The sequence below is a fragment of the Lagenorhynchus albirostris genome, chromosome 19 (assembly GCF_949774975.1).
Source record: "Lagenorhynchus albirostris chromosome 19, mLagAlb1.1, whole genome shotgun sequence".
Classification (NCBI taxonomy): domain Eukaryota; kingdom Metazoa; phylum Chordata; class Mammalia; order Artiodactyla; family Delphinidae; genus Lagenorhynchus; species Lagenorhynchus albirostris.
Window position 1 is genome coordinate 10,928,079 of NC_083113.1, and position 12,097 is coordinate 10,940,175.

Consider the following 12,097-nt stretch of genomic DNA (forward strand, 5'->3'; position numbering starts at 1 on the left):
AGATATTTAGGATTGCTGTCACTTTTTGGGTAACAGAAGATCCCCCCTGCAAAATATCCCTCTCAAGAAACTTTTGAAATATTTAGAATCTTATTTTTACTTATTTTGAGGCATTGGCTAAAAGGCATTAAGTTACAACCCAATTTTCAGCCAGTAAATTAGTATCTGCGAATTAACCAACACGCTTTGTGACTTAGTCTGTTTTCTTCGCTGCTGTACTACTCAGATATTTTGGGCAGCTGAGTCTACAAGTCTGCTGAAAACTTACCCTCATCTAGCTGAGTATTCTCCTATACATGTCACAAAATATGTATTATATAAACGCTTTCTACTTAAATTCAGCATCTCTCTAACGTAGAATAAAAATTTGATTATAGGGAATTCCCTGGTGGCCCAGCGGTTAGGACTCCGCACTTCCACTGCAGGGGGCACGGGTTCGATCCCTGGTCGGGCAACTAAGATCCTGCAAGCTGCGGGGCGTGGCCAATAAAAATAAATAAATAAAATTAAAAGGCTCTTACTGAACCAGTTAAAAAACTTAATTATCATAATTTTCATAAGGTTGACAATACACCTGAAAAACCTTTTTGTATTTATCAAGTATCATACAGAAGAACGTTTTTGGTTTGATCTTCCATGAACAGGTGTCGTGGTCTTTGAGCTGAAAATATATAAAGTCGATATATTCAACATAAAGTTTTAAAAAACAGTCGGGGTTTTACTATTTATTAACACTGGGCTATTTTAATATTTATTTATTTGGCTGCGCCGAGTCTTAGTTGTGGCACGCGGGATCTTTAGGTTGCGGCATTCACGCGGGATCTAGTTCCCTGACCAGGGATCGAACCCGGGAACCCCGCATTGGGAGCGCAAAGTCTTAACCACTGGACCACCAGGGAAGTCCCAACACTGGGCTGTTTTATAATTAGCATCTGCAGGGCTGATCTCAAAGCATGGTGTGGGGGCTTCCCTGGTGGCACAGTGGTTGAGAGTCCGCCTGCCGATGCAGGGGACACGGGTTCGTGCCCCAGTCCAGGAGGATCCCACATGCCGCGGAGCGGTTAGGCCCGTGAGCCATGGTCACTGAGCCTGTGCTCCGCAACGCGAGAGGCCACAACGGTGAGAGGCCCGCGAACCCAAAAAAAAAAAAAAAAAAGCATGGTGTGGCAGTAGTAACATGAACATTGCGCTATGAGGCAAGAGAAAACAGTCCCGGCCCTTTTCCCGTGTGGCCCAGAGAAGGTTATTCTCTGAACCCCAGTTTCCTCATTTACTTAAACAGAGATGCAAAGACTCGATGAACAGGTGATAGGTCGCGAGGACATTGAACAAGCATGACTCAGAGTGTGATCAGAACAAACAAAAAAGGAAGAGATTCTCCCCTCAGGCTTTGGGAGGGAGCGCAGCCGGGCTGACACCTGATTTTGCCTCAGTGATGCTGATTTTGAACTTCTGTCCCTCAGAACTGTGAGAGAATAAATTTCTGTTGTTTTAAGCCGTCCAGTTCATTAGTAGTGTGTCATAGTAGCCACAGGAAACTAATCTGCTCCCACAATCTGATGGCTCATCCCGAGTAGCTCTGGCCTTTCAGTTAAAGAAAGGACAAGCCTAGGAGTTCCCTGGTGGTCTAGTGGTTAGGATTCAGCGCTTTCACTGCTGTGACCTGGGTTCAATCCCTGGTCAGGGAACTGGGGTCCTGCATACCGAGCGGTGTGGCCGAAAGAAAGAAAGAAAGGAGGAAAGAGCAAGCCTACTCCACTTTGCTGGAGGTGTGGAGGGCCTGGATTTTGCAGAGACTTCTCATGGCTTTCCCCTATGTTGCCTGGGAGAGAAAATTATTCCTCAACTCTGGACATGGGTATTTTGACAGCACGTTTAGTAGTCTATATCAAAAGACTAGTCAGACCTTTGTTTACTAGCTCACATTTTTTTTAATGTTTTTTATTCTTTCATATATATATTTTTTTAATTTTTACTTCTGGCTGCATTGGGTCTTCATTGCTGCACACAGGCTTTCTCTAGTTGCGGCGAGCGGGGGCTGCTCTTCGTTGCGGTGCGCGGGCTTCTCATTGCAGTGGCTTCTCTTGTTGCGGAGCACGGGCTCTAGGCGCACAGGCTTCAGTAGTTGTGGCACACGGGCTCAGTAGTTGTGGCTCGCAGACTCTAGAGCGCAGGCTCAGTAGTTGTGGCACACGCACTTAGTTGCTCCGTGGCGTGTGGGATCTTCCCGGACCAGAGCTCGAACCCATGTCCCCTGCGTTGGCAGGCGGATTCTTAACCACTGCGCCACCAGGGAAGTCCCAACTAGCCCACACTTTGTTGAGCAGTTTATTTTTTCCAGATTGTAGAAGCTCAGTTTCTATCCTTGGGTCAATTTTCTCACTGCATGTTTCCCTTTTCGTCTGATTTTTTTTTTAGTTGGAATAAAACAAACACACAGTAACGTGTGCACTGGTATAGGGAGGGCTCAATGAATGCTTATAAATGGGGATCCATTGGGAACCAGCACCCAGATGGAGACAGAGGACATTCCAGGTCCCCAGAAGGCCCCCTCCTGCTACTTCCCAGGCAGCACCCCCTCCCCGTCCCAGCTGTAACCACTGTGCTGAAATCTGTCACCATAGATTAGATTTGCCTGTTCCTGAACTTCATATCCATGGACTCACAGGGAATGTTCTTCTCTGGATCTGGCTTCTTCAACGTAGTATCTGGGAGATGCATCTGTGTTGTTCTGTGTAGCAATCGTTTGTCCTTTTTTGGTGCTGTGTAGTATTCCATTGTCAACTAGAACACACTTTGTTTACCAGCCAACTGACTGACGGGCACACAAATTGTCTCCAGGCTCCTGCTTGTTCTGAGTGAAGCCGCTAGGGCCACTTTGGCACCAGGCTTTGGTGGGCATCACGCTCGTTTCCCTAGGGAATATCTAGGAGGGGGATCACTGGGTCATAGGGCGAGCCTATGTTTACCCTTAGGAGAAAATGCCAATTAAAAAAAAAAAAAGTGGGACTTCCCTGGTGGCGCAGTGGTTAAGACTCTGTGCTCCCAATGCAGGGGGCGCCCAGATTCAATCCCTGGTGAGGGAACTAGATCCCACACACATGACGCAACTAAGAGTTCACATGCCACAACTAAGGAGCCCACGTGCCACAACTAAGACCCGGCACAAACAAATAAATAAAATAAAATATTTAAATAAGTGACTGTAGGGGAGTTCCCTGGTGGTCCAGTCGTTAAGACTCGGTGCTTTCACTGCTGTGGCACTGGGCTCAATCCCTGCTTGGGGAACTAAGATTCCCACAACCCATGCGGTGCAGCTAAAAAAAAAAAACGAGTGACTTTATCATAATAAATTCTCCTGCTCTTCACAATATTCCATGTCGACAGTCTTTTTTTTCTCTCTCTTTTTAATTTTAACCATCCTGTTAAGTATGTAGTGGTATCTGATTGTGGTTTTAATTTGTCTTTCTCTGATGAGTAATGATGTTGAGCATCTTTATCTGCTCTTATTGGCCATTCTCATCATCTTCTTTGGAGAAGATACTAATTGCATCTGTTAATACAATTATTCGATAATAATTAGATCTGTTCAAGTCTTTTGTCCATCGTATTCGTTTCCTGTGACTGCTGTAACAAATTACCCCAAACCTGGTGGCTTAAAACAATACACATTTATTCTCTTACAGTTCCTGAGGCCAGAAAACTGAAATCAGTATCCCTGGGCTGAAATCAAGAAGTTGGCAGGGCTGTGCTGCCTCCAAAGGTTTGAGGGGAGAATCTGTTCCCTGCCTCTTCCAGCTCCTGGTGGCTCCAGGCTTTCCTTGGCTTGTGGCTGCATCAATCCAGTCTCTCCCTCCATCTTCCCGTGGCCTTCTCCTCTATATGCCTGTATCTTTTCCTCTTCTCTCTCATATAAGGACACTTGTCACTGGATTTAGGGCCCAGCGGGGTAATCCAGGATGATCTCATCTCAATATCCTTAACATTAATCACGTCTGCAAAGATCCTTTTGCCAAATAAGGCAACATTCAACAAAGGAAAAGATACATGGGGTGAAGTCCAGGTGCAGAGGGGACAGCTTGTGCAAAGGCCCAGAGATGTGAGTGAGGAGGGATGTGCAAAAAAAAAAAAAAAAAAGATTTCATGGCTTAGTCCTGCAGTTTAGTGGGCAGGACGAGGGGCCGGTGACCAGATCATACAGGGCCTGGGGCCATGGAAAGGAAGGTATGGCTCCAGGCCTTTCTTGACTTGGGAGCTGAGGGCACTGGATGGCCTGGAGTTCAAGGAGTCAGTGTCAAAAGGAATCCCATTCCGATCACTTTGTTTCCCAATCATATTTTCTACAGAGTTCAAGAGACAGCAGGCTCACTATAGAAACCGCAGCAAACACTGAGAAACAAAAACACTGAGAAATGAAAAAAATCATCTGTAATTCCACTACCCAGAGATGATCATTGTTAACTTTTAGCTCTGTTTCATGATCCTAAAGGCGCACGCGTGTGTATAGAGAAAAAAGTGAGGCATCGTATATATATTGGTAGATACACACATACGTACAAAGTGGGAATCATTCTATAAGATGCTTTAGATCTGTATTTTAAGTGACCAATAAGGAGTCTTGGAGGAGAAGGTGTCAGACCCCCTTGGCCAGGTGAGGGTGGATTTAGGAGCCCTTCTCATTTATGAGCAGCAGTTTCCGAGGGAAGGGTGTTCTCGTAAAGGGCACGGCATGTGCAAAGACCCAGTGGCCACAGGGAATGGTCGGAATGGCTGGAGCAGGGCAGGGGTGGGGCAAGATGAGCTGGCGATGGCAGATTTGTGCAGGACCTCAGGACCCCTGAGAGCCCTGAGCAGCTGTGTGAGTTTTTCCCGTGTGTTTGCTTTGTTCGTTTTGTTTACTGAAGCGCGTGCAGGACAGCAGTGTGGGCAGGAGTGGTGAAGGATCCAGGGAGGAGCTAAGGCTCCCAGGGACTGGACACCACCCAGAGATGGTCAGAAAGGCACCAGGACCAGCACCAAGATGGGCAGATGTAAGAGCTGCAGCCCAGCCACGGAGGGGAAAGGGGAGACATGCCCACCTCCACCTTCTCCTTTCCCCCCGCCTTTTTTTTTTTAATTTTATTTTATTTATTTATTTTTGGCTATGCTGGATCTTCATTGCTGTGCGCGGGCTTTCTCTCGTTGCGGCAAGCGGGGGCTACTCTTCGTTGCGGTGCACGGGTTTCTCATTGCAGTGGCTTCTCTTTTTGTGGAGCACGGGCTCTAGGTGCGTGGGCTTCAGTAGTTGTGGCTCGCGGGCTTCAGTAGTTGTGGCTCGCGGGCTCTAGAGCACAGGCTTAGTAGTTGTGGCGCACAGGCTTAGTTGCTCCGCGGCGTGTGGGATCTTCCCGGACCAGGGCTCGAACCCGTGTTCCCTGCATTGGCAGGCGGATTCTTAACCCGTGTTCCCTGCATTGGCAGGCGCTTCAGTAGTTGTGGCTCGCGGGCTCTAGAGCACAGGCTTAGTAGTTGTGGCGCACAGGCTTAGTTGCTCCGCGGCGTGTGGGATCTTCCCGGACCAGGGCTCGAACCCGTGTTCCCTGCATTGGCAGGCGGATTCTTAACCACTGCGCCACCAGGGAAGTCCACCTGTCCCCTCCTCTCTTGAGGGCACTGCCCAAAGTCGTGCCCACCAGAAACAGAGGATAGGCACTCAGCTTCCTGGGAGCAGAGAAGGGCAGGCAAGAGTAGAGAGGGGGTCTGGGAGCAGAGGGAAGTATCACAGCCCCAGCGTTCCCCAGCTTTCCAGGGGGGCATGAGACCAGGACACCCAACACCAGCCAGTCACATGCAGTTACCTCGTGTGATCTTGCAGTTCGGGAGCTAAGGTCCTGGGCTTGGTGAGTCACACTCAAAGCATCGGGTTGGTTCCAAGGCTTCTCTCTCCCTTCCCAAGTGTGACTCAGATAGCAACAACCCCCGGGACGGCAGGTGGATGGGCTTCCCTGCAACGTGGAATACTGCACGTGACTGCGAGTTAGTGCACGCTTCCCACGGGGCGGGTGGGACGCATGCTCCTGGGAGAAGTTCACTTTTGGATCCATAGAGGTTCCAATTCCTAGAAAGGAGATTGCTCTTGTTCTTTCCTGTTCTGTAACATCTGTTCATAAAATGTAATCAGCCAGTAGGAAAAGAGGAAAGTCCCACATTTCTAACCAGTTAATAGTACGATTTGCTTTTCATCAAAACCAGATGAGAGTGTGTGCCCATCAATACCAGGCTTGTTCCATCAGGGACGTCTTCGCATGAGAACATACACAAATCTAATCACCAGTCTTCACTTTATTCTGTAAAATACAGAGAAGAGAAAACTAAACACCCGGGTCACCACCAGCCCAGCTTCAGAGACAGGGCTTCCCCTGATCTTGGAAGTGTCTGTGGGACCCTTGAGGGGGGCAGCAGGCCTCAGTGCGGTGTAGTGGCCCTCCAGTGATTTCCACCTGGTTGTGACTTCCAACACCCAGGAGCTGAGCCTCTTTTCCACCCCCGTGCCTGCCTACGTTTGGAGTCGGCCACTCTTGTGAGACACCCAGGAGATTTCCCATCACACACATGTGGGCATCTGGGACCTGGAGTGGGGGAGGGGCTCAGAGGAGGGCAGAACACAGGAGAGGCTGCCCCTGACATCACTTCTGGAACTGTGGGAAGGGACTTTGAAAGCCCCAGCCCCCCTCTGTGTGGATGAGAAGTTCTTGTGCATACCTTAACCTGGTGACAGGGAGACTGGGCCCAGAGAGGGCAGGACCCTTGTTTGAGGTCACACAGTGGGAAGCTGGAACGCAGCTAAGTTAATGGCACAGACGCCCTGTCCAGTAACAGACAAGCCCCTCCGCGGAGGGCAGAGCTCCCGGGAAGGAAGGAGAGAGAAAAGGGTCTCTGTGACCCCCAGAGCAGAAAGAGAAGACGCCGGCGGGGCCAGGACCTACCTAGAGTTTTCTGGGGTGTATGTCCTGCAGTCTTCAGCCTCTAACTTTTCCGGGTTCATGGGATGACCATGAACTTCCCCAGGTTGGCAGCACCTCTGCGTGAGGTGGTGGAAACGGCAGAAGTCTCTGCAGCAGCTCCACTTCCGGTGCTTGGGGTCCAGCGTCACACTGCCACAGAGCCGCCACGGCTCCTTTCTCACCACCAGCTCTTCACCTGGGGCCAGACACGGCTCAGAAGGAGGGCCTGGGCGGAGGGCCTCTGCCTGCGCCCTGCTCCCATCCCTTATCCCCCTCGCATCCGTTCATTTTATTTTTTTTCAACTTGCGGGATGTTAGTTCCCCGACCAGGGATTGAACCCGGGACCTTGGCAGTGAAAGCATGGAGTCCTAACCACCGGACCGCCAAGGAATTCCCTTTTCCCTTGTTTTTGTTTTTTTTCTTAAATACCTTTATTAAGATAGAATTCACATATCATACAATTCACCCATTTAAAGCCTACAATTCAGTGGGTTTTAGTATATTTGCAGGGCTGTGCAGTCAGCACCACAATCAATTTTAGAACATGTCCATCACCCTAAAAGGAAACCCCGTGTCCATTAGCACTCGCTCCCCATTCCCTCCGACCTCCCCACACCCCTCAGCCCTGGGCAGCCACCAGTCTACTTACTGTCTCTATAGATTTGCCTATTCCGGACATTGACCTCCCCATTTTCCATTTCCACCAGCAGTGTATAAGAGTTCTCATTTCCCCACATCCTTGCCAACCCGTGTTATCTGACTCTCTGATTATCCCATTCCCTAGTGAGTGGGAAGTCGTATCTCCTTGTGGTTCTGATTTGCATTTCCCTGCATCCATTCATCCTTTACCCAGCACTGATGTCCAACGTCCCATCTGCCTCTGTCCCCAGAGCAGTCGTGACCCCTCTCCTCTGGCTGCCTCCTTCTCATCTGCCTTCTGCCTGGCCCAGGGGCGTGGGTTCTGTGCTGAGCTCTCCAGCCCTCAGTGGGCTCCTGCCCTCATGCGCAGGGTTACCAACCGCTCACCTTGGGCGCCCCGGTCACAACCAAAGAAGTACACTTACCTGGTTCTAGGGCTGCAACTAATGTCACTGAAGTTGCTTAGGCAAGTAGCGCCCGGTCAGGGTTTAAGCTCCGTTCTCCCCCTCAGGCAGTTAACTTCACCCCTCTGAGCCACACTTTTCCCATCTCTAAAATGGGATTGTCTGCTTCATGGGGGTGTCACCCAGAGTGAAAGTGGCTGTCAGGTAGTGGGGTTGAAATAAGGGATAATAGAAATGCTTCGCCAGCTGGGCCTGTGGTAAGATGGGACTCTTTCTTTCTTTATTTATTTTTGGCCGCGCCGCGTGGCTTGCGGGATCTTAATTCCCCAACCAGGGATCGAACCCCGACCCTCAGCAGTGAAAGCACCGAGTCCTAACCTCCAGGGACCTCCAGGGAATTGCTGGGACCGGACTCTCGACTTCGGCTCTTGTCTCGGCCAATCACTCCCCTTCTCCCTCCCAGCCCAGCAGATGCCCCATTTCTCCTCCCTCCCGGGAAGCACTCCCTACCCCCCTGCACCCGTATTCAGCGCAAGGCGCTGGCATGGGAGATCCACACAGACGACCCCAGGACCCGGGGGTGGGAAGTGGGTCAGAATTCCACACTCAGGTTGGCACGGAGGTGGAGGTTGAGCCCCTCGCTGCTGCCCAGCCACCCCAGAGGGGTCAGACTTCCCTGTTCCCCACACCCGTGGTCACCTTTAGAGAGATGGGGCCATCCATGCAGGAATGGGAACAGCGCGAGGAAGAGAGCTGCAGGGGAGAGGGACGTGAGGGTCGGGGAGCTGGGCCGGAGGAGGAGGGTGGTGGGGACAGGCCTGTACCTGAGAAGATAAGGAGTCCGGATCCGCCGCTGACACTGGTCCTGGGCCCTGGCCTGCGTCTGGAGGCCCCTGGTTGGCACATGTTACGGAGGCCAGCAGCACCTGGGGAAGACAGCTTCTGTCTTCTGCCCTCTGTCCTGCAAAGTCAATCACCAATGAGCTCCAGATGCAAGTAACTCACTTGGTAATAAAGAATATATGTAAGCGTTACCGCAATTCCTAACACAACCCTTCAAAGTCATTCATAAATTCCTAAAGGATGGGTGTATCTTTGTTATGCTAATGGCATGACTCAGACCGAGCCAGTCACCAGAAAGACCTAGACATAAGGTATAGATATAAGATGTAGAGGGTTGTGATTTTGTTTTTATTTTATTGAAGTATTGTTAATTTACAATGTTGTGTTAGTTTCAGGTGTACAGCAAAGTGATTCAGTTTTATATATATATATTTTTTTCAGATTCTTTTCCATTATAGGTTATTACAAGATATTGAGTAGAGTTCCCTGTGCTATACAGTAGGTCCTTGTTGCTTACCTATTTTATATATATTAGTGTGTATGTGTGAATCCCAAACTCCTAATTTATCTCTGCCCCCTGCCCCCAGAGGGTTGTGGTTTGATTTGATTTGATTTAAATAAATAAATGTATTAGTTGCGGTGTGTGGGGTTTTTAGTTGCAGCATGTGGACTTCTTAGTTGCAGCAGACATGCGGGATCTAGTTCCCCGACCAGGGATCGAACCCAGGCCCCCCTGTATTGGGAGTGCAGAGCCCTAGCCACTGGACCACCAGGGAAGTCCCAGGTTGTGATTTTAAACTAGGTATATTGGGAGCTCTGGAGAATGAGTTCAGTCACTTGGCCGAAGATTTCATCACTCTTGATGAAACTGAGTGCTTCCTGGGTGGCAGCCTGAGTCCTGTTCTGATTGCTGTTCTGATACAGGGAGAGAGCAAAGGAAGCTCTGTGTTCCCTCCTAGACCTCACCCTCTGTACATCTTTTATAATAAAACTGTAATTGTAAGTATAACATTTTCAGGGGGTTCTGTGAGCCATTCTAGCCAGTTATTGAATCTGAGAGAATTGTGGGAGCCCTGAATCTGCAGCCAGTGAGTCAGAAGTGAACGTGGCCTGGGAAGCCCACTTGTGGCTGATGTCTGGAGTATGGGCAGTCTCGTGGGACTGAGCCCTTACCTTGTGGGGTGTGCGCTAACTCAGGACCGCATTGCAGTACACCCAGTAGGTGTTGACAAGTTGGGGGTGAAATAGAGCAGTACCTAAACCAATTTCTCATTACCAAGTTACCTTTTCTTTGTAAACTGTGGCAAGATATACATAACATAAAATTCATCATTTTAACCATTTTTAAGTGTACAGTTCAGTGGCATTAAGTACATTAAGTGTATTCACAGTGCTATGCAAACGTCACCATCTATTTCCAGAACTCTTTCATCATTCCAGACGGAAACTCTTTGACTCTTAAATAACCAAGTTAGCTGCAAATAGGGGCCCTTATTCCCCTCTTCAGAAAGTAATTACAGGGATAATAAATTACTGCTATTCTTTGACTCTTTGAAGGGGAGGAACAAGGGGTTCTTCCGGAGGGAAGTGAGACAGAAAAGGAAGGAAGTCTTTACAGGATATGTTAGTAAGCAGGTTACTTCTGTGAGTACCTGGGGCTCAGTCTTGCAGGGACCCTCCAAGAGACAGTGAATAAGGTACCCCAGAGTTTGCCCCCTCACCCCTCCAGGTTTCCTGTGAGTTTTGAGTTTTAAGCTTAGAAGATGGACATATCACACCAAACAGTGGCCCCACTTCTACTTGACTTGGAAGGCAACATTAGGACGCCTTGGTGATTGGAAGGAAAGGACCTTCCCAAACAGCCATGCTAGGCAGAGGGATGTCCTCAGGGACCATGGGCTAAATCTTTGTGCAGTCCATCCTTAGCTTCTTAAGAATAATTCCTGGAAATGACGCCGCTGGATCTGATCATGCATAGGTTTTGAATTTTCCTCTTTGATTTAACAAACAAGTCATCAGTGTTCATAGGAGAAAATTTAAAAATCATAGACCACCACCAAACACCATCTCGCAGAAATAATCAGCTCCTACATTTTGGAGTATTTTCCATAAATACTATTTATTTGTTTGTTTGTTATTTATATTTCAGTTTTCTCCAGTATTTTATTTGGAAAATTTTTCAAACCTACAGAGCAATGGAAGGAAATACACAATCAACACCCAAGTGCCCTTACTGGATCCATCCCTTGTTCACACTGTGTCCTGTTTATGTCCTTCAAATACCTAGGTCTCCATCTATACCCATGTTTATGTCTTCTATCATGCTGCTATAACCAAATACCGTAGGCTGGGTGGCTTAGACGACAGATATATATTTTCTCACATTCTGGAGACTGGGAAGTCCAAGATCAAGGCGCTGGGAGATTCAGTTCCTGACGAGGACCCTTTTCCTGGCTTGCAGACAGCCGCCTTCTCACTGTGTCCTCACAAGGCAAAGAGAGAGAGCGAGCCCTGGTGTCTCTTCCTCTTCTTATAAGGACTCTAATCCCATCATGGAGTCCCTGTCCCCAAGACCTCATCTAAACCTAATTACCTCCCAAAGACCCCACTTTCAAACACCATCACATTGGGGGTAAGGCCTTCAACATACGGATTCGGGGGCACACAAACATTTTAGTCCATAACAGTTTACATCTATATCTTTGTCTCTATATATACACAGATTTTCTTGCTGAATCATTTTTTTTTTTTAATTTTTATTTATTTATTTTATATTCATTTTTGGCTGTGTTGGGTCTTCGTTTCTGTGCTAGGGCTTTCACCAGTTGGCAGCGAGTGGGGGCCACTCTTCATCGCGGTGCGCGGGCCTCTCACTGTCGCGGCCTCTCCCGTTGCAGAGCACAGGCTCCAGACGCACAGGCTCAGTGGTTGAGGCTCACGGGCCTAGCCGCTCCGCAGCATGTGGGATCTTCCCGGACCGGGGCACGAACCCGTGTCCCCTGCATTGGCAGGCGGACTCTCAACCACTGCGCCACCAGGGAAGCCCCTGCTGAATCATTTGAAAGTAATTTGCAGATGCCATGGCACTTTGTCCTTAAATTTTTTTTTTTTTTTTTTTTTTTTTGGCCATGCTGTGCGGCTTGCAGGATCTTAGTTCCCCGACCAGGGATCGAACCTGAGCCCTCGGCAGTGAAAACGCCAAGTCCTAACCACTGGAATGCCAGGGA